Below are 24,123 nucleotides of genomic sequence, written 5' to 3' on the forward strand. Positions count from 1 at the left end.
TTTCTTCCATTTATTTTCTAAGAAGGATTAGAGACATAAAGTAGCTGGCTCATTTGAAAGTCATTCAGATTCTTAGAAAATGCATGAATCACACAACTTAATTTACAAAGTCTGAAATGCTGTCATTCTTTTACTTTATAGTGGATAATCCTGTTTCTAGATACATAAAACTGCATAGAGTACATTTTGATTCAATACTTGAGGAGTAAAAAATGTAGTAACATCAGTTTACTAATTTATTTTTCTAATTAAATTGTCTTTATATTGTTTTTAGAAGATCATTATGTTAATAAATGGGCATAAATGGGAGCTAATCATTATTATGTTAATTGCAAAGATGAATAAAATCATGTGTCAAAAGCAACAGATTTACACTTCTTGCATACCCAGCACATTTAAAAAAAAGATTTAAAAATTATCAAAGTGGTCCTTTGCTTTTAGAAGATAAAATTAAAAGTTAGAGATTATTTCATTATATTTTGTATAGTTAGAAAATTCAGAGTCAAACAGTGAGTTTCCTGATTTAAAATAATTATGCAGTTGATCAAGTGACCTGAGTTCTTACTTCCCTAGTCCAGTGCACTAGACACTCGGTTTTGCCTGCCCCATTCTTCAAGCATGCTCATTATTCCTATGAAGTGTCTTTTCGAGTCCCTTCCAGATTTTGAAAGTCACATAGGAAAGTATATTTATTAAAGAAAGTAATCAAGATGGAATCTTCTTGGCAATGACTGATCTGAAATATCCAGTGTGTGACAAAGGTTTGGACTGAAATTCCAGGAGCCAAAGAACTGCCAAACCTAATGTGAATGTTCTTACTTGGTTTTCAATTTATATTTGAAAGATGTGAAATTATTTTACATGGAAACAAGTAGGATGGTGTTAGGATAACTGCAAAAGGAATCAGAATAGAATGTGCCAGATTCTGACTCTCAGAATTCTGAGTGTGTGGGATGTACCGGTCTTGTGACCCTGACCAATGACCATATTGCCTCTCAAGCTGTTTCCTGGCCTGTTACAAGGGGAAGGAAACGCCGACCTCATTAAATTGCTATGAGGATCAAATGGGAGAAGCTGTGGTTGTTTATTCTGTGCCATCTAAAAACACAGATGTGTAATGAGAAGATAGAAGTTTTACATACCATGAATTTCACTACTGTGAGATAATAAATTTATGATGATACATAGATCATTTCTTAGATTTTAAAGGCCAAGAAATGTCTTAGATGGGAAGTTACTACATCTAGTTATTTTGTTATGTTTCTCTGACATAAATGCCCTCAAATTAATTTCTATTATAGAATTGTGACACAGGGATTTTTATACAATAAATTGTCAATCTTAAGTTGCTTTTCAGAAGTATATGTAGCTATAATTGAAAATGTACAAAGATTTTTATTTTTATAGGGTTATTAGTCTAAATGTATCAACATCAAATGATACCAGCATGAATATAAGCCAGGCAAAAATGTATGTGTAGAGCAGGAATGAAGACATGTATAGTGGGTTTTGCAAAACAATCATGAAACACCCTTCATTCACACTGTATCTTTGCTGTCCCTGATCACATCATCATCCATACCATGAAGCTCATAAGGCAGCACACACACACACACACACACACACACACACACACATCAGGAAAAAGCAAAAGCAAACAAACAAAAATCACTGTACTTGAAAATTGACTACTCTCATGTGCAAAACACTTAAAATACTGATCTTCTGAATCCCAAATTTAAGATAACATCCCTCTACTATGTGCCAGAGACTGAGCAAGGCTTTTGCATGCATTACATCATTTAATTTTCACATATGCAGGAATAAGACTTTAGATATGCTAAGAAACTAGACAAAACTAAGAGGCAGAGCCAAGGTTCTTCCATAAATGCCTACCAAAAAGCAAGTGCCCTCCATCACTGGGGTGTACGGACTTAAATTAGCCAGCACACTGTCTTGTTTTTAGCTGTCAGTGATCACAAAAATTGTATCACAGTCATTATTGCACAAAACTAATACAATATCATACAAAGCATTAATGTACCTACTGAACTTTAGAGCTTATAACTTCAAAGATGGTAGTAATTGTCAAGTGTTCCATTATTAGTCCCTTTAGTAACTGGAAAGCTTTAAAATAAACTTGTTTGGAGGTGTCTATGTGGTCAAAAAAAATGGAAAAGAAAGTCAGTCAGAAAAACATTATTTGAACAATGCCAAATTCTCCAGGTCTACATTTTCAAATAGGTCGAATATAAGGAATGCTACTTACTTTATCTTCTATAGAATGCCCATCTTTTGTGAGATCATTTAATACTAACGTCTACCTGATTTAATAGTATAAAAATGGTGGGATTAAAAGTGAATACTTTACAATATAGAAATGTATCAAATTAACACATTGTATACTTTATACAATGTTATATGTCAAATATATTTCAATAAAAATCTTTTGAAAACAAGTAATAATAAACAAAAAAATAAAAATCAATTCTTAATCCCTTTGTCTCCCTTCTCAATTAAGGTACTGGTTTACGAATGCATTTTCTCCACAAACTATTGAAATTTTATAGGAAAGCGTATGTTTCAAACCTCAATCTCATGAGGGCTAGAGAGAATTTATATTATCAGCTCTGGAAATCTAAAATACCATGACACTGTTTGGAAGTTTAAGGAAAAAAATAAAAGAAATTCCAGAATTTCCCAGAAATAAAGGGGAAGGGGAGATAAAGATTGTCATGACCCAGTTCAGGTCCCAGGAAAGTCACAGGTCACAAAACTCCAAATAAAGCAGGAAGAGTTATAGCTTAATTTAGCTTAATTTTCTATCACTGTTTTTCTAAAAGAATATATGTTTTATAGAAAATCCTGTTTGGTTAATTAAATGGCTGGATTCTACTTGGTTACAACTTTGCCAATTTCTTGGACTCCTCATGGCTGAATGGAAGAAGTGAAACATCCTTAGATTATAAGAGATTTTTGGGAGTTCTGGCACTTTAGAACCATGAGCATATGGCTTATAGGGCTGGTGCTTCATCTTCATGGACATTACCGTTTCACTAGAATTCCTAAATGAGATCCATGAGGTCAACTCATATGTATTTTTTTTTTTTTTTTTACATTCTGGCCTTGTTCACCTCCCCTACTAAGTTCATATCACCATTTGCTGAACACTGCCTCTTCCTCTTGTTCTTCTTCCTCTTCCCATATAATCAGTACATCAGTATTTTATTTCATACCATTGTTATTACACCCAGTATTCTTTTACTTAGGAAAAGGGAAAGCAGTTACTGCATTTCTGCTCTGTGAGCTGCATACAACATCTTCCTTGAATGAAACTGTCTCCAATGCAGACGTATTTTTCTTTCAAATGCCAGGAAAAATACAGCCTATTTCATTAGCCCTTATTATCTTTTTAATATTGTATGTAATGGTCCTCCAGTATTATTTCTTCTATAGATATTAAGTGGTGGTATCAGAAAAAATATTTCCTTATTTCTACATATAGCCCACTGGTATCTCATCCTTGAAAAAGAAGATAGTACTTCAGGGTTCTTTCTAAGGGGAGAGGGGCATGACAGAGAAGAAAAGAGACAGTGTCTGTTAGTCTCTGGGTTTATATCTCCAACAGTTTATACCTATTAGGGAGATTATACTTGTTATATGTGAAGTAAAAAACACTGGGACAGAGAAATTGTCTTTGAGAAAAAAATCATGATGAATAGAAAGAGAAGTAATGAGAAGAGAGAATTAGATGGAATTTGTAGGGCATTTCATCATGCTTCCCTGGTTGGATGCCTGGGGAGGCATTAGAGATGTGGAGTCTGAGAACAAAGGAGTTTCTACTCTATCTGCTGGGTTAGAGATCCAGCGAGACAATACTACTGCAGGATAAGGAATGGTTGAGTGAAAGCTTGCACTTGCAGTATTGGGTCATTGACAGCTTACATGTGTCAATAAATACCTAAGGGGAACGCATCTTCCCCTACCCGAACACACGCATCATCTTGGATCTACATGTACTCCCAGGATTTAGTTACAACTCCAGGGAAAGGAGGTAACACAGAACAAAAATGACCAAGATGATATTTTTCTTGGTGGAAAAGAAATTCAAAACATAAACTGAGTTTGGCTCTAGTTATAATTGTGTTTGTAATGCCTCTCCCTCCTTCTCTCTACGATAAACTATGAACCTCTTGAAAGCACAAACTGCACCTTAATCATTTTATGTTCCATTGTCTGATTTCATCAATAAATGGTTGATAAATAAAAAATAATGAATAAATACAGATTATAAATTAGGAGGTAGAAATATTATCTAAACTTTAAACCCTAAAGTTAGACCACAGGTGAGTTCACTGATCAGATTTCTGCTACACGGTGTTTTATGGACTATGCTACCTGGAAATACCTTAACAGGTTTTACTTGTCATTTACCTCCCTTCTATGAGCCATCCCAGGAAAGCTATTCTTTTGAAAGCATAGTCAAAATTTCACCCCTTGGTTAGTGCATTGAAAGAAAGTACTGGGTATATCCTAAGTCTCCTTCCTGACAATGTTTTAGAGAAACTGCTGATAAGACTTAGAAAAGACTAAAAATATTCGCATGGATAAAGGAGACTGAAAAAATGTATAAAATATATCTATTGTAAATTAAATATATTTTTAGAATTATAGCTTCATTCTTAGGCATTGATAAAAAAGAGTATTTTAATTTTTTATAATTTAACCATGAGTCTCTAAAACCTCTAAGAGAACAAAAGTTTTAGTAATATTTAATGGTTCCTAAAATTCAGAGGGTAATTATTAAAACATGTTTTAAACTTAAAATAGCTATTGGACTTCATATTTTAACCAGTGTTATAAATTATAATCTGATATGATTTTTTTTTTTTGCTCTAAACTAAATTATCATCCTATGAGTGATGGAGGCTTTGACCAGAACAATCTTAAATAGCCTGAGATTGTTTTATAAGATATCTAATTCCCAGGGGCTCACTGTAGTTTCAGGACCGCGGTGTAGAGAGATGTTGTTCCTGGAAGAAGGGGGCTGTGATGTAAGCCTCTGAGACACTTTATTTTAACTTGTTCTCTTGTCGGAAGTACTTGGCTTTTTTTTTTTTTTTTCCAATTTAACAGTCTTTGTATGTCTAAGAAAAATTGGCCTTATTAAAGCAAAAAGAACATAAGCAATATCAGCTCTATTTTGCTGATATTACATGTGTCATCAATATCACCTTTTTCTTAAGGAATAACTGTTCTTATTCTGTTGTCCTACTTGACCACACTTAATTATGTTAACAATTGTTATTTATAAAAATTTAAAGGATGTGTATAACAATTAAAAGATCTTTAAAATTTTTCTTCTGGGATTGTTTACCTTAGGAAAAGATCGGCTGGTACCATATGCAAGATGAATAAATTAAGTGAAATAAATTTTCTATAAAACCATGATTTACAACAGAGAGGCTTGACTTGTGATAGCCACAATCAGAGCGATGGCAAATATCAGATGCTAGGAAAAATATAGTGGATTACTCCAATCGCAATGTATTAAATATCTGCTGCTCATTCATGATTCTGTGGAGCTCTGTGAGAGTGATGAAAGACATCACAGATGTAACCCATAGCTTCAAACAGTTGACTTTGTGGTGAAGATGTGAATATGAAACATCAGTGAACAAGATGTGAACATCACAGGATCAATGAATATGAAACATCAGTGAACAAGATGTGAATATGAAACATGAGTGAACAGAACACAAAAAACCACTAAATTACCTAATATAGACAATATAAATATTGACTGAGAAAATTTCAATTAATTCGATGTAACTGTAGAACAAGAGGAGACCTGAGGAAAGCTCTGGAAGATGGACAGGATTAGAACAGAAGAATGAGAAGTAAAGGACATTGAGGGTGAGGATGATGAACGATCCAAAGGGGTGGTCAGGTTAAGAATATAGCTGATTTAAGATACAGTGAGGTGAGGAGATCAGCTTAGTGCATGGGAAAGTTCAGTGAAATTATAGAAGATTTTCAAAACCATGCAAATAAAAGCTAATGACCAGAAAGATGGCAACTATTTCTAAATTGTTTAATGGCCTGATGGTAAAAATGATGATTTTTGATGAAGTTGCTAATAATAACAGAAAGCATTTGTACTATCTGCTGAGGACAGTCCTGTGGTTTTACATACTCTTTAATATGTAATCCCCACAACATCTTCTAAGGTCAGCAATGCTGCCACACCAACTTTACAAATGATGAAACAGAAGGGTTTTTTTTGTTATATAGACTCTTAAGAGTCAGAATAGAGACTTCATACCAGATGTGTCCTAGCAACTATATAAAAATGGTAGCTAAAGTTCTTATTAAAAATACAGACAACCTTGGGTAGGATAGACATTTTAACAATATTTATTCAGCCAACCTATGAGTATGGCATGTCTTTCCATTTCTTTGTGTCATCTTGAATTTCTTTCATAGATGTTCTATACTTCCCAGAGTATAGGTCTTTCACCTCTTTGGATAAGTTTAGTCCTAGATACTTTATTGCTTTTGGTGCAATTGTAAATGAGACTGTTTTCTTAGTTTCGTTCTGCTGCTTTGTTATTAGTGTATAGGAATGTTACAGATTTCTGTACAATTGATTTAATATCCTGCTACTTTACTTAATTCATTTATCCTACCCAAAGCAATCTATAGATGTAATGCAATCCCTATCAAAATACTAATAGCATTTTTCACAAAACTAGAACAAACAATCCTAAAGTTTGTATGGAACCACAAAAGACCCCAAATAGCCAAAGCAATCTTGAAAAATAAAAACAAAACTGGGGGTATCACAATTCCAGATTTCAAGTTATATTACAAAACAATAGTAATTAAAGCAGTATGATACTGGCATAAAAAATAGACATATAGATCAATGGAATAGAACAGAAAATCCAGAAATAAACTCAACAATTATATGGTAATTAATATTTAACAAAGAATGTATGAATATGCAATGGGAAAAAGACAATCTCTTCAACAAATGGTATTGGGAGAACTGGACAGCTACATGTAAAAGAATGAAACTGGACCAGTTTCTTTCACTATACACAAAAATAAATTCAAAATGGATTAAAGACCTAAATGTGAGACCTGAAACCATAAAAATCCTTGAAAAGAGCACAGGCAGTCGTCTCTCTGCCATCAGCTGTAGCAACCTCTTACTAGATATGTCTCCTGAGGCAAGGGAAACAAAAGCAAAAATAAACTATTGGAATTTCATCAAGATAAAAAGTTTTGGCACAGCGAAGGAAACAACACAGCTAAAAGGCAACCTACCAAATGTGAGGAGATATTTGCAAATGACATATCTGATAAAGGGTCAGTATCCAAAATATATAAAGAACTGATACAACTCAATACTCAATACCCCAAAAACAAATAATCCAATTAAAAACTGGGCAGAAGACATGAACAGACATTTCTCCAAAGAAGACATACAGATGGCCACATGTGAAAAGATGCTAATCATCACTCATCATCAGGGAAATGAAAATCAAAACTACCATCCACGAGATATCACCTCACACCTATTAGAACGGCTAAAATCAAAAACACAAGAAACAAGTATTGACAAGGATGTGGAGAAATAGGGACCTTTGAGCACTGTTGGTAGGAATGCAAATTGGTGCAGCCATTGTGCAAAACAGCATGGAGGTTCCTCAAAAAACTAAAAAAAAAAAAAAAACCCCACAAAAAACCCCTACTCTATGATTCAGGAGTTGCACTACTGGGTATTTATCCCAAAATTACAAAAAAACTAATTCAAAGGGATGTATGCACCCCTACATTTACTACAGCATTATTTACAATAGCCAAATGATGGAAGCAACTCAAGTATCCACTGATATATGAATGGGTAAAGCAGAAGTAGTATATATATATATATATATATAATGAAACAGTTATATATTGAAATATATATAATTATATGCATAATATATAATACATATAATTGAAATATAAATAATATATATGTATAGAACGTATATGTATATATGTAATATTATATGCATATATAATATATATATAATTATATATATGAAATATTTATAAAGTGAAATATACATATATAATGAAATATTATTCAGCCATAAAAAAAGAATGAAATCTTGCCATTTGCAATGATGTGGATGGAGCTAGAGAGTATTATGCTAAGTGAAATAAGTCAGTCAGAGAAAGACAAATACTATATGATTTCACTTATATGTGGAATTTAAGAAACAAAGCAAATGAGCAAAGGAAAAAAAAGAGGAAGAAAGAGAGAGACAAATCAAGAAACAGACTCTTAAATACAGAGAACAAACTGATGGTTACCAGAGGGGAGACAGGTGGGGGGGATGGGAGGCATAGGGGTTGGGGATTAAAGAGCAGATTTAGTATAATGAAAAAAATGATAAAAAGATACAGACAGGGTGCCTGGGTGGCTCAGCTGGTTAAGCGACTGCCTTCAGCTCAGGTCATGATCCTGGAGTCCCTGGATCGAGTCCCGCATCGGGCTCCCTGCTCAGCAGGGAGTCTGCTTCTCCCTCGACCCTCCCCCTCTCATGTGCTCTCTCTCATTCTCTCTCTCTCAAATAAATAAAATCTTTAAAAAAAAATGATACAGACAACCTTAAATAGGAGGTAATTTATCAGAACACACAAGAGAAATTAGACTAAACCTAAAAAAATTTGTATTCAGCTAAAATAAAATATTTTAAGAATCACACATGAAAAAATCATGGCTGATAATTTAAGTCTGAATTTCACTATCTTAAATCAATGTTGCTCAAAATGGAGTCCATCAACTACCTGAACCTTCACGAACTTGGTTGTAGATTAAACATTAAAAATACAGCATAGATTACTGAGTGTATTTAAACCAAATAAATCAGAATGTATTTGCAGTTACACGAAGAATTGTAGCATATATTAATACCCACAGTGGCATGCAGACTAAACATTATTTCTTACTATTCTACTTTCTATATATTATTTCTTTAGATAGATGATAGATAGATAGAGATATATATAGCCAGTACTTGGAAAAGACATAGTACTTAGAAAAGCTACAAGGACAACTGAAACATTCTCCTTTTTTTCTGGGGAAATTCTCATGGTTTGCAGGGGAAAAGCTTACCTTTGTTGATTTCTTCACCTATGGTGTCTTAGATCAGAACCAGATGTTTGAGCATAGGTGCCTGAATGAATTTCTAAATCAGAAGACTTTCATGTGCTGTTTTGAGGCTTTGGAGAAAATAGGTGCCTACCATTGTCTGACTGCTTCTTCAAGATGACCATCAACAAGATGGCTCTGGCGGGGGGACATCCAGAGTATATGCTGAACAGGAGGCTGACTTGAACTGCTTGCTTTGTTCCATCCTGTCCCTAGGGGGGCTGTACTCTATCTTCTCTACCCTTTTGAATACAATAGTACTTAGCTAAAATAAACAAAACCCAAAAAACAAACAAACAAAAACTATTATACTATATAGACATATCATTTGTAACTTAATTTTTAGACACACATATATATGTATATAACTGATTCCATTATAAGCCTACACCATTCCATTTTTTTTAAAGATTTTATTAATTTATTTGTCAGAGAGAGAGCACAAGCAGGGGGAGCAACAGGGAGAGGGAGAAGCAGGCAGAGGGAGAAGCAGGCTCCCCACTGAGCCGGGAGCCTGATGTGGGATTCAATCCCAGGGCCCTGGGATCATGACCCAGGTGGAAGGCAGGCACTCAACCGAATGGGCCACCCAGGCACCCCCACCATTCCATTTCTTTAATTCCATCCCTAGAAGTATCCATGATTCTCAAGTTGATGTAAATCTTTTCTACCATGCTTTTACATTTTAGGGAAATACCAATTCAAATTAAATGCATGAAATTGCTTGGAAGTTCAAACTGTTGTACTAAATATATGATTTTGTAACTGCATTTTTAGACGTATATGCTTTTGAGATTTTTTTCATGTGGATACACATAAATAGAGTTCATTATTTTATACTGCTTTTCAATATTCAATTTATGGAAAAAATCAAAGCTTATTTACCCATTCCTCTACTGAGATAGAATTAGGGTTTTTCCCATCTAATTTTTTTAATTTTTCTTAGTACAGTCTTATTTTGCACATTTAATAGAAATTCTCTAGGTATAAACCTATGAATGGAATTATTGAATGGAAGGGTATACACATTCAACCTTATCTGGCAAGAAAATTTGTCACCCAAAATACATCTGAAGTGTATGAGAATTTCTGTTCATTCTCAGTCATAATAAAGATAATTACCCAAATTGGGACACCTGGGTGGCTCAGCCAGTTAAATGTCCAACTCTTGATTTCGGCTCAGGTCATGATCTCGGGGTCCTGGGATAGAGCCCCGCATCATGCTCTGTGCTCAACAGGGAGTCTGCTTGAGATTCCCTCTCACCTTCTCCCTCTGATCTTCCTTCTGCTCTCTCTCAAAATAAATGAATAAAATCTTTAAAAAAATAACTACCTAAACTGACAATGTTTGGCTACTATGGATATGAAGTGGGAGGTAAGTGTTATATGTTGGATGTTCAAGTGAGAAAACTGAAAATCATTCCATTTACTGGCTATTCCCGTTTCTTATTCCTTAAATTGATGGTTTTCTATAGGCTTCTCTCTTTCATTTACTCTCATTTACTCATTGCACTGGGAAAGTTTATGAGATGTTTTGATTTATTAAAAATCATATTGAAAATATAATTTATGCTTTGTCTTTTACTTTTGTAAGATGTGTCATAACTAATTATATCAAATATAATGTGAAGTTGGGTAGAAAGGAAAATTAAAATTTACTGAGGAAAATTTTAAGGGTCAGACACCCTGGTAGTTATTTTAGGATGTGCTGTTTCACTTTAACTTCATATTAAAGCTCCAGGGTATGTGTTACTACCTCCACTTTGCTGATGATGGCCTCAGTTCAGAGATGTTAAGTAACTCACCAATGGATTTCAACTGTGAAGTAGAAGAAAATTCCACACACATTTTATTTGACTCTGTAGGCCATATATTTTATAATAAAACAATGATCACACTTTAACTCTTTAAAACTCATATAAATAAATTCATTAACTTAAAACTCAATTATAAGGATGATTAGGGCAAGTTTTATTAACTCTTGTTTGATCATTAAATCAGAATATACTGCAAGGTGTCATGTATATGAGGAATCTTAAAAAAATTTTTTTACCTCGTAGAAACAGAGTAGAAAAGTGGTTTCCAGGGGACTGGGGTGGGGGAAATAAGAAGATGGTAAAAAGGTACAAACTCTCAGCTTTACGATGAATAAAGTCTGAGGATGTAATAGTTGATAACAATGTGTAGTATCATTAAAATTCATTAAGAAAGGGGTGCCTGGGAGGCTCAGAGGGTTAAGTGTGGGTGGCTCAGTCAGTTAAACATCTGCCTTCGGCTCAGGTCATGATTTCAGGGTCCTGGGATTGAGCCCCACGTTGGCCTCCCTGCTCAGCCAGGAGTCTGCTTCTCTCTCCCCACTCCTGCTCTCTCTCTGTCTCTCAAATAAATAAATAAAACCTTTTAAAAAATTCATTAAGAAAGTAGAACTTAAATGTTTTCACCAAAAAAGGGGGGTAAATATGTGAGGTGATGGATATGTTAATTAACTCAATGGGAGCTCCTTTCACAATTATATCAAATTATCATGTTGTATGCTTTACATAGCTCACAATTTTGTTAGTTATACCTCAAGGGACAAAAATGGAATATAGGAGTTAGAAATAATTTTTCTGAAGTTACTCGTGAAAGTACAATTGGAAGTCAGATATTCTAACCACTGAATCCAATATTCACCTGAAGCTTTAAATTTACCTGAAACTTAGGGGGCGGAGCAAGATGGCAGAGGAGTAGGAGACCTAGATTTCGTCTGGTCTCAGGAATTCAGCTGAATAGGGATCAAACCTTTCTGAACACCTATGAACTCAACAGGAGATCAAAGAGGAGAGTAGCAACAACTATCTGAACAGAGAAGCGACCACTTACTGGAAGGTAGGACGTGCGGAGAAGTGAATCCGAGGCGATATTCGGGAGGATAGATGGCGGGGGCGGGGGCCTCCGCCGGCCTCTTCTGGCAAGTGCTAGAGCCGCGGAGCACAAAATCGGAACTGTTAGAAGTCGGCTCCGCTGAGGGACGTCGCTGCAGTGGCTAAGCAGGGGGTGGAATCCTCCCGGGACAGTGTGGTCTCAGGACCTTGGGGTCACAGAAAGACCGGGGGTGCCTGAGTGCGCCAGAGCTCCCAGGTATCGGAGCGGGGAAGCCGGCTGCAGAGATGGAGCTGAGGCGCGGGCTCTCAGCTCGGGGTTGCCATAAACTGTGATCCGCGGCCCAGTCGGGCCACTGCTCCTGCAGCAGGGACCCAACAAGCGGCAGAGCCATGGAGACTCCCCTTCCTTCCCCGGGAGGAGCGGCGCGGGAACGCACCGCGGGGATCTGCGGGGTTGGAGACTCCACACGGGGTCGGGTGCCAGAAATAGCAACGCTCGGTCACAGGCCGGGTGAGCACGGAGAGCGGCCGGAGACCGGGGACAAGGGAGTGACTGCTTTTCTCTGGGGGCGCTGGGGGCGCACTGAGGAGCGCGGCCCCGAGTTCTCAGCTCCTCCGGGTGGAGATTGGGAGGCCACCATTTTTGCCCTGGTCCTCCAAGGCTGTACGGAGAGCTTGCAGGGAACAAAAGCTCCTGAGATCAAACGCGAGCAGCTTGCTTAGCCCGGACGACAAGGGCGGGGCAATTCAGCCTCCGGCAAAGACATTTGGAAACCACAGCAACAGGCCCCTCCCCCAGAAGATCAGCCCGAACAGCCAGCAAGCCAAGACCAAGTTTACCGATCAAGGAGAACGGGAGAACTCCAGCGCTAGGGGAATACTGCACATAGAATTCATGACTTTTTTTTACCATGATTCATTAGTTCATCAAAGTTAATTTTTGTTAACTGTTTTTTTTTTCTTTTTCCCTTTTTCAACGAACATCTTATCAATCTCTTTTTTTAAGAAAAAAAACATTTTTTATTTTTCAGTTTTAGAGTCATATTTTATCCCTTCATAGTAGTTACCCTTATTTTTGGCATATATATGTAAGTTCTTCTCTCTTTAAAATTTTGAGATACAGTTTCTTCTAACAGATAAAAATATACCCTAAATCACTAGTGTATGGCTCTGTTCTAGTCTCCTGCCTGATCACATTCTCTCCATTTTTTCTTTTTTTTTTTAAATCTTCTTTCTTTTTTCAAACAACTTCTTATCAAGTCCTTTTATATAATCTTTTATAATTTTCATATTTACAGTCATCTTCTATCCCTTCATTGTATCAACCCTTATTTTGTACATATATGTCTTTCTTCCTTTAAAATTTTAGGAGGCACTTTTTTCTAACAGACCAAAATACGCCCAAAATCAAGTGTGTGGCACTGATCTATGCACTAGCCTGATCATATTTGATCACATTCTGCTTTTTTTCTATTGTTCTGTTTTTGTTTTTATCTTCTTTTTTCCTTTTTTTTTTTTCTCTTTCTTTTTTCTTTCTTTCCCTTTCTTTTCCCCTGATTTCAGGTCTTTTCTGATTTGTATACAGTATATTTGCTGGGGACGTTGTAAACCTGTTAGCATTTTGTTCTCTCATTCATCTATTCTCCTCTGGACAAAATGACAAGACGAAAAAATCACCTCAGCAAAAAGAACAAGAGGTAGTACCGTCAGCCAGAGACCTACTCAATAGGGACATTAGTACGATGTCGGACCTAGAGTTCAGAATCATGACTTTAAAGATACTAGCTGGGCTTGAAAAAAGCGTGGAAGTTATTAGAGAAACCCTTTCTGGAGAAATAAAAGAACTAAAATCTAACCAAGTCGAAATCAAAAAGGCTATTGATGAGGTGCAATCAAAAATGGGGGCACTAACTGCTAGGATAAATGAGGCAGAAGAGAGAATCAGTGATATAGAAGACCAAATGATGGAAAATAAAGAGGCTGAGAAAAAGAGGGAGAAACAACTACAGGATCACGAGGGCAGAATTCGAGAGATAAGTGATACGATAAGATGAAACAACATTAGAATAATTGGGATCCCAGAAGAAGAAGAAAGAGAGAGAGTGGCAGAAGGAATATTGGAGCAAATAATAGCAGAGAACTTCCCTAATGTGAGGAAGGAAACAGGCATCAAAATCCAGGAGGCACAGAAAACCCCTCTCAAAATCAATAATAATAGGTCAACACCCCGACATCTAATAGTAAAAATTACGAGTCTCAGAGACAAAGAGAAAATCCTGAAAGCAGCTCGGGAGAAGAGATATATAACCTACAATGGTAAAAATATTAGATTGGCAACAGACCTATCCACAGAGACCTGGCAGGCCAGAAAGGACTGGCAAGATATCTTCAGAGCACTAAACGAGAAAAATATGCAGCCAAGAATACTATATCCAGCTAGGCTGTCATTGAAAATAGAAGGAGCGGTAAAAAGCTTCCAGGACAAACGAAAACTAAAGGAATTTGCAAACACGAAACCAGCCCTCCAAGAAATATTGAAAGGGGTCCTCTAAGCAAAGAGAGAGCCTAAAAGCAGCATAGATCCGAAAGGAACACAGACAACATACAGTAACAGTCACCTTACAGGCAATACAATGGCAGTAAATTCATACCTTTCAATAGTTACCCTGAATGTAAATGGGCTAAATGCCCCAATCAAAAGACACAGGCTATCAGATTGGATTAAAAAACAAGACCCATCCATATGCTGTCTGCAAGAGACTCATTTTAGACCCAAAGACACCCCCAGATTGAAAGTGAGGGGGTGGAAAACCATTTACCATGCTAATGGACACCAAAAGAAAGCTGGGGTGGCAATCCTTATATCAGACAAACTAGATTTTAAAACAAAGACTGTAATAAGAGATGAGGAAGGACACTATATCCTACTTAAAGGGTCTATCCAACAAGAAGATCTAACAATTGTAAATATCTATGCCCCGACCATGGGAGCAGCCAATTATATAAGCCAATTAATAACAAAAGCAAAGAAACACATTGACAACAATCCGATAATAGTGGGGGACTTTAACACCCCCCTGACTGAAATGGACAGACCATCTAAGCAAAAGATCAACAAGGAAATAAAGACTTTAAATGACACACGGGACCAAATGGACTTCACAGACATATTCAGAACATTCCATCCAAAAGCAACGGAATACACATTCTTCTCTAGTGCCCATGGAACATTCTCCAGAATTGATCACATCCTAGGTCACAGATCAGGTCTCAACCGGTACCAAAAGATTGGGATCATTCCCTGCATATTTTCAGACCACAGTGCTTTGAAACTAGAACTCAATCACAAGAGGAAAGTCGGAAAGAACTCCAATACATGGAAGCTAAAGAGCATCCTACTAAAGAATGAAGGGGTCAACCAGGAAATTAAAGAAGAATTAAAAAAATTCATGGAAACCAATGAAAATGAAAACACAACTGTCCAAAATCTTTGGGATACAGCAAAGGCAGTCCTGAGAGGAAAGTATATAGCAATACAAGCCTTTCTCAAGAAACAAGAAAGGTCTCAAATACACAACCTAACCCTTCACCTAAAGGAGCTGGAGAAATAACAGCAAATAAAGGCTAAACCCAGCAGGAGAAGAGAAATAATAAAGATCAGAGCAGAAATCAATGAAATAGAAATCAAAAGAACAGTAGAACAGATCAACGAAACTAGGAGCTGGTTCCTTGAAAGAATTAACAAGATTGATAAACCCCTGGCCAGACTTACCCAAAAGAAAAGAAAAATGACCCAAATCAACAATATCATGAATGAAAGAGGAGAGATCACAACCAACACCAAAGAAATACAAACAGTTATAAGAACATATTACGAGCAACTCTATGCCAGCAAATTAGATAACCTGGAAGAAATGGGTGCATTCCTAGAGATGTATCAACTACCAAAACTGAACCAGGAAGAAATAGAAAACCTGAACAGACCTATAACCACTAAGGAAATTGAAGCAGTCATCAAAAATCTCCCAACAAACAGAAGCCCAGGGCCAGATGGCTTCCCAGGGGAATTCTATCAGACATTTCAAGAAGAATTAATACCTATTCTCCTGAAACTGTTCCAAAAAATAGAAATGGAAGGAAAACTTCCAAACTCATTTTATGAGGCCACCATTACCTTGATCCCAAAACCAGACAAAGACCCCATCAAAAAGGAGAATTACAGACCAATATCCTTGATGAACATGGATGCAAAAATTCTCACCAAAATACTAGCCAATAGGATCCAACAGTACATTAAAAGGATTATCCACCATGACCAAGTGGGATTTATACCTGGGCTGCAAGGTTGGTTCAACATCCGCAAACCAATAAACGTGATACAATACATTAACAAAAGAAAGAACAAGAGTCATATGATCCTCTCAATAGATGCAGAAAAAGCATTTGACAAAGTACAGCATCCTTTCTTGATCTAAAGTCTTCAGAGTATAGGGATAGAGGGTACATACCTCAATATCATAAAAGCCATCTATGAAAAACCTACAGTGAATATCATTCTCAATGGGGAAAAGCTGAGAGCTTTTCCCCTAAGGTCAGGAATGTGGCAGGGATGTCCACTATCACCACTGCTATTCAACATAGTATTAGAGATCCTAGCCACAGCAATCAGACAACAAAAAGAAATCAAAGGCATCCAAATCGGCAAATAAGAAGTCACTCTTTGCAGATGATATGATACTGTATGTGGAAAACCCAAAAGACTCCACCCCAAAACTGCTAGAACTCATACAGGAATTCAGTAAAGTAGCAGGATATAAAAGCAATGCACAGAAATCAGTGGCATTCCTATACACCAACAACAAGACAAAAGAGAGACAAATCAAGGAGTCGATCCCATTTACAATTGCACCCAAAACCATAAGATACCTAGGAATCAATCTAACCAAAGAGGCAAAGGATCTGTACTCAGAAAACTATAAAATACTCATGAAAGAAATTGAAGAAGACACAAAGAAATGGAAAAACGTTCCATGCTCATGGATTGAAAGAACAAACATTGTGAAGATGTCAATGCTACCTGGAGCAATCTACACATTGAATGCAATCCCCATCAAAATACCATCCACCTTTTTCAAAGAAATGGAACAAATAATCCTAAAATTTGTATGGAACCAGAAGAGACCCCGAATAGCCAGAGGAATATTGAAAAAGAAAAGCAAAGCGGGCGGCATCACAATTCTAGACTTCCAGCTCTATCACAAAGCTGTCATCATCAAGACAGTATGGTACTGGCACAAAAACAGACACATAGATCAATGGAACAGAATAGGGAGCCCAGAAATGGACCCTCAACTCTATGGTCAACTCATCTTTGACAAAGCAGGAAAGAATGTCCAATGGCAAAAAGACAGTCTCTTCAACAAATTGTGTTGGGAAAATTGGACAGCCACATGCAGAAGAATGAAACTGGACCATTTCCTTACACCACACACAAAAATAGACTCCAAATGGTTGAAAGACCTAAACGTGAGACAGGAGTCCATCAAAATCCTCAAGGAGAACACAGGCAGCAACCTCTTCGACCTCGGCCGCAGCAACTTCTTCCTAGAAACATCGCCAAAGGCAAGGGAGCAAGGGCAAAAATGAACTATTGGGATTTCATCAAGATAAAAAGCTTTTGCACAGCAAAAGAAACAGTCCGCAAAACCAAAAGACAACCAACAGTATGGGAGAAAATATTTGCAAATGACATATCAGATAAAGGGCTAGTATCCAAAATCTATAAAGAACTTATCAAACTCAACACAAAGAACAAATAATCCAATCAAGAAATGGGCAGAAGACTTGAACAGACATTTTTCCAAAGACATCCAAATGACCAACAGACACATGAAAAAGTGCTCAACATCGCTCGGCATCAGGGAAATCCAAATCAAAACCTCAATGAGATACCACCTCACACCCATCAGAATGGCTAAAAATTAACAAATCAGGAAACGACAGATGTTGGCGGGGATGCGGAGAACGGGGAACCCTCCTACACTGTTGGTGGGAATGCAAGCTGGTGCAACCCCTCTGGAAAACAGTAGGGAGGTTCCTCAAACAGTTGAAATTAGAGCTACCATTCCATCTAGCAATTGCACTACTGGGTATTTACCCCAAAGATACAAATGTAGGGACCCGAAGGGGTACGTGCACCCCAATGTTTATAGCAGCAGTGTCCACAATAGCCAAACTGTGGAAAGAGCCAAGATGTCCATCGACAGATGAATGGATAAAGATGTGGTGTATATACACAATGGAATATTATGCAGCCATCAAAAGGAATGAGCTCTTGCCATTTGCAACGACATGGATGGAACTGGAGGGTGTTATGCTGAGTGAAATAAGTCAATCAGAGAAAGACATGTATCATATGACCTCGCTGATATGAGGAATATTTAACCTCAGGAAACAAACTGAGGGTTGCTGGAGTGGTGGGGGGTGGGAGGGATGGGGTAGCTGGGTGATAGACATTGGGGAGGGTAAGTGCTATGGTGAGCGCTGTGAATTGTGCAAGACTTTTCAATCACAGATCTGTACTTCTGAAACAATAATGCAATATATGTTAAGAAAAAAAAAGAAGAAAATAGCAGGAGGGGAAGAATGAAGGGGAGTAAGTTGGAGGGAGAGACGAACCATGAGAGATGATGGACTCTGAAAAACAAACTGAGGTTTCTAGAGGGGAGGAGGGTGGGGGAATGGGTTAGCCTGGTGATGGGTATTAAAGAGGGCATATTCTGCGTGGAGCACTGGATGTTATGCACAAACAATGAATCATGGAACACTACATCAAAAACTAATGATGTATTGTGATTAACATAACAATAAAAAATTTAAAAAGAGTCTTAAAGGAAAAGATAAATACTAGGGATAATAAGAAATGAAGTCACAGGTAATGGAAGAAAGATTGTGTATTCTTTTGTAGGCCATTCTAAGAAATTTGGCTTTTACTTTGCACCAGATAAGAACTCATTATATGGTATAGAGCAGAGGAGAAGCATAATCTACTTTATGTTTTCACAGGATCCTTGGACTTCTATGGTAGAGAGAATTCTAAAGCCATTCTCCAAAGTTCCTTTCCTTTGTTATTCAATTAGTACTAATCTAGGTACTAATGTGAAGAGACTTTGCAAACGTAATTAGATCACAGGCCATAAAATAGTAAGATCATCACTGATTATCTGGACATGTCCAATCTAATCACTTAAGACCTTATAGCAGAGAAATTTCTCCATCTGGTGTTAGAGGGATGTGGTGGAAGAGGGAGGTAGGCAAAGGAGAGATTCAAAGTATGGGGGAGATGCCACCCACTATTGGTAGCTCTGAAGGTGGAAAAAAGGCCACAAACCAAGGCATATGGGCAGCTTCTGGAAGCTGAGAATGACACCCAACCAAAAACCAGAAAGGAAACAGGGATCTCAGATCTACACTGCATAGAACTGAGTTCCATCATCAACCCAAACAATTATGGAAGCATGTTTTTCCCTAAAGCCTCCAGAAAAGAACACAGACCTGCTGACACCTTGATTTTGGCCTAAACAGAGAACTGTCGGAGCCACACCATGCCTGGACTTTGAACCATGGAAACTGTAAGATAATAAATAGTTGTTTTAAGCCACTAATTCTGTGGTAATTTGTTTCAGCTACAATAGTAAACTAATACAGTTACTGTGCTGAGGATTATAGACTCTGGGAAAGCAAGGGTAAAAATGAAAACAGCTGGCATTGCCTCTTGGTAACCTGGGCAAGAGATGACAGTGACCTAGAGCAAGGTGGTGGTGGGAATGATGAATAACAGTTGAGTTCTGGATATGTCTTAAAGATAGACCCAATAGAATTTTCTAATGAATTGGGTAGGTGTTATGAAAGAACTAGAGAATACAAGAATAATACCAAAGGTTTTGCATGAGCAACTGAATGAATGGAGTTGTCATGAACTAAACTAGATAAGACTGAGCAGATTTTAAGGGAAAGATTAAGATGTTAGTTTTGGATATAGTTATGATTCTTTTTAAGATTTTATTGTAAACTATTTAGCCCCAGGGAGAACAAATATTTGACACATATGCCTCCTCAACCTTTCCACTGACATTGCTGATAGATCACGTCACGCTTCTCAGCTGATTCAAGACATTAATTACATCAGGATCCTTCTTAGCTCAGCATTCAAGGCTGCACTATCAAAGAAGAGGTGTCATAATTCAAGATGAAACCATTTGCCATTCTCATTGTTCTAGTGTCTCTTGAATCACACACCATGTGTATAAAACATAAATATGTCTTTCTGTAAATTGCTCAATAATTTAGCAATATGTCCATATACTGCATTTATCATAGAAATACATAGCTCTGAATTGTAGAGGTCTTCAGTGATTATGAACAATTTATTTTAATATAACATAATTCATCTCTTCCCATACTCTAGTCAAAATATATTTCTTTTCCTCTTGATTAAAAAAAAATAAGAGGCACTATGTACAGAACTTCAGGAAACATTATTAACTCACCCTTTTTCCAGTCACACAAACATAGAAACTTTATCTTTGTTTATCTTGTGATCAAGAAGAGGACTGGGTTTGAGGCTTTCTGGAGATGAACACCCATGTATTTATTCCTAAAATAAACATGCAAGTTAGAGTTAGTGAGATGAGATCAAGAGATACTTTTGGCAAAGCATCAGACTGGGAGATGTTCAGTGAGGGGGCTTTTCTAGACTTACTGATCAGCTCATGGGAGTAGTGCTTGGGTTGGTGGCACTGCTGCTTTGTTTGGGGTAAGTGGAGAATGAGCCATGTCAGTCTGAAACTGTCACTTCTTACTGATGGACAACTATGTTTAGCCAGCCATATCCCCTGGATCCATTATTGTCTACCTCCACTATAGTTTCATACTACCCTACATATGCCACTTAGCACTGCTGTGCACAGTATAGATTACTGGATGATACTTGGTCACATTGCAGGTAGGCAGCAGTGACCAATCTGTAGGGATACACTCTTGGTTGTCTGTAAGATCAAGTGGGCACGGTGCCTGGAAGAACTGACCAGGATCACTACAATATTCTGTTGGTGGTGGAATAGTCACCCTCTCATAGTCCCATGGGTCCATACCCAAACATTCATATGCTTGGGCATACCGACACACAAAAATGCCCACAGGTGTGTACACACACACACACACACACACTTACTTATATCCTCCCACAAAGCCATTTGGTTATTCCCTGGCATCTTCTTACCCTGGATGCTCTTGAAATATTCTATTTGATTTCCTATACAATATCATCCAGATGACAAAAGAAAGCATGCTGCCTTTAGGGGGACTTTGTCCTTAATGAGTTTGAGTCAGACTGTTTATTCCCTGGCAGAACTGATTGCTATGACCATCTTTTCAGAAAGACTCTCTTTCTTCTCTTGGCCCTTGAGAATCATAGCATCTTCTGAGCTTTCCAGACAGTCTGTTCATGCAGTATGGACTTTTCAGTTATATGCATTGTTTTGGCATTTTGGGCATCTAAAAATAAACTCCTGAATAGCAGAAAATATGCAACAATGTCAGCTAATGGTGCCTAATAAATATTCTTTGAACGAATCAAGCTAACAAACAACACTTTTTTTATTTTGATAACATAATGGCAAACAATCAAAGACTAATTTTATCTTGACTGAAGCCCCAAATTCCTTTGGCATGTTGGTTGATTTTTGCTGAATCTGAGTCAGTAGACATATAATGAGAATTTAAGGCAGATTTTGCTAATAATTTCAAGAAAACTAGAAGGCTTGAGAAATGAAAGAAATCTTGTCTTTCATAAAAATTGTATAAAATATATTTTGCAATAAAAGATTCTCCTTTTGGCTATTATTAAGACCAAGCAATCCTCTATACATCAAGCTTGGCAAAGGCTTATTTAATTTGGTATGCTTGGAAGTTAACCAAACTAATTTATAAGTGTCACTCATCTTTTTGTTAATTCATTTCACTGACAGGCTTTGAAAAGAATGTAGAGACATTTCATCACTGGGTCACCTGTGGGTCATACTTAGCACTAATTGGAAAGATGGCTCACCCCAAGTGAGATATTAAAACATAGAGAAGAGGCTCTTGTTTCAAGATATTCTTATTTATTTCTTCTCAGCCATGCCATGCTGACAGATCATTATTTGTCCAATACCACCATTTTGCCATTTAGTATAGAAGTCAATGGCAATCAAACATCATTTGCAATTGTAGTGAACAGCAACCTCAATTTCACATGGATTTCCCTTTTATCCTTTCAGAAGAATGGGATGTAGATAAGTACTGTGATGAGAGTCAAAATGAAACAGATATTATTATATATAGACAAGCCCAGTGCAGAAGTTGTGGACAGTTTTATGATGAGTATTTACTACTCCGAAGATAATGAAAGTTTTCCTCAACTGAAGACTGAATAATTTTAGAGTCTATGCACAAACCTTTAATAAAGTTCATTAGTGGATGTGGGATATATTTGGCTACTGACTCTTCCAGGCATGATTCATTTTGCTGCTTTATTTGGCTGAAAATGAAGTGTGCCCTGAAATAACTGCCTGAGTAATAATGTTTTTTTTTTAATATTTATTGCTTAGTCAAAATAACTATATATCTTCTTGGTTCATTTACAGAAAGAATTACATGAGTATTCAAAGCTGTCAGGATAGTTGGTTAGATTCATTCACTATACAAAAGTATTTATTGTGCACCTACTATGTGTTACTGTTTTAAGCATGGGGGCTATAAAAGATAAAACCCTATCTTCTTGGAGTATATATAAATTGTAGTCTGTAAAGACAGAAAAACAAAAGAAATAAGTAAGTTTGTGAAGTACTAGATGGTGATAAATACTATGGACAAAAATAAAATAGAGAACAGAGACAGGGAGTGATGGAGAATATGCTTTTTAAATAGAGTGGTCAGGGAATGTTTCATTGAGAAGTTTACATTTAGGTGAATACCTTGTATTTGATAACTGAGCAACATTTGGGTAAAGAGTACAGCAATCAGAGTACAAAGGCCCTTGTCTGGGATGAGCATGGTGGGTTGTAGGAGGCTGGAGGGCTAGATTAAAGTGAACAAATATAGGACAGGAGGATGTGAAGTCAGAGGAGAAATGAGGATTCATCCTCATGAAGCCTTATAGGTCAGGGTAATAATGGGAATTTACTCAAGGAAAGGTGGGAGCTATTCAAAAGTTTTGAGCCAGAAGAGTGAAAGAACCCAACCCGTATGTTAACAGGATCACAGATGATATGGTGAACATAAACATAGTTAAGGGAAGAGCAGAAGCTGGAAGGTCTGCCTTCCATTCATTTGTTTATTCATTCATTCATTCATAGAGTAAACATATATCCAACATTTACAATGATTCTGTCTAGAAAAAGAAGAGGAATTTCCTGGGATTCAGTTCATTCATGAAATTTAAATCTTTTTTTTTTTTTGTAAAAGCTGTAAAAAGTCCTCTTTTTTCTTTTCCTTTTTTTTAAACAAAAAGTATTTGAATTCCATGAGTGAACAGAATCCCAGAAAAGATGTCCTTATTTCTAATAAATGTTACACATAATGTGGACAGGGAATTCTGGTAAGTTAGTTCTGGTAAGTTAGAGTGACTGATCTGGAGAAAATAAAACTAGTAAACAAACCAAAAAACTTTAAAGAACTAGTGTTTCACTGGTGGTTACAAGAGATGGTTCTCCTTAGAGAGGAAGAACACTGGAATTATTCATCATATATCGCATTTTTATGAATATATGTACAATAAGGCTAACGTGTTATTTATATATGATTTCTTAGAATTTTGGCAATTGTAGTGATACCTGATCCAAAAGAAAAGCAATGAGTGGGTTCAGGAAGCAACAAATGGGTTCAGTGAACAGGTTATCAGAAATTACTCTGAGGATATCTGGATGACTTTCAAAGTTCATCATTAATGAAAAATTTGTTATTTATGTACTTTATTAGCTACAAGAAAATAAGCTATGCTCCATTTCA

At 36.8% G+C, this 24,123-nt stretch overlaps 1 long non-coding RNA gene across 2 annotated transcripts in view; it reads right to left on the reverse strand.

The window, feature by feature from the left end:
• LOC113920263 overlaps positions 1-20,735 on the reverse strand; it is a 128,629-nt gene extending 107,894 nt beyond the window's left edge. For both annotated transcript variants that reach the window (XR_003519270.1, XR_003519269.2), the window contains exon 1: positions 20,625-20,735. This is a non-coding gene — a long non-coding RNA (uncharacterized LOC113920263). The remainder of the gene's footprint in view (positions 1-20,624) is intronic.
• Positions 20,736-24,123: the final 3,388 nt, after the last annotated feature.

This window comes from Zalophus californianus, chromosome 3 (assembly GCF_009762305.2).
Source record: "Zalophus californianus isolate mZalCal1 chromosome 3, mZalCal1.pri.v2, whole genome shotgun sequence".
Lineage (NCBI taxonomy): Eukaryota > Metazoa > Chordata > Mammalia > Carnivora > Otariidae > Zalophus > Zalophus californianus.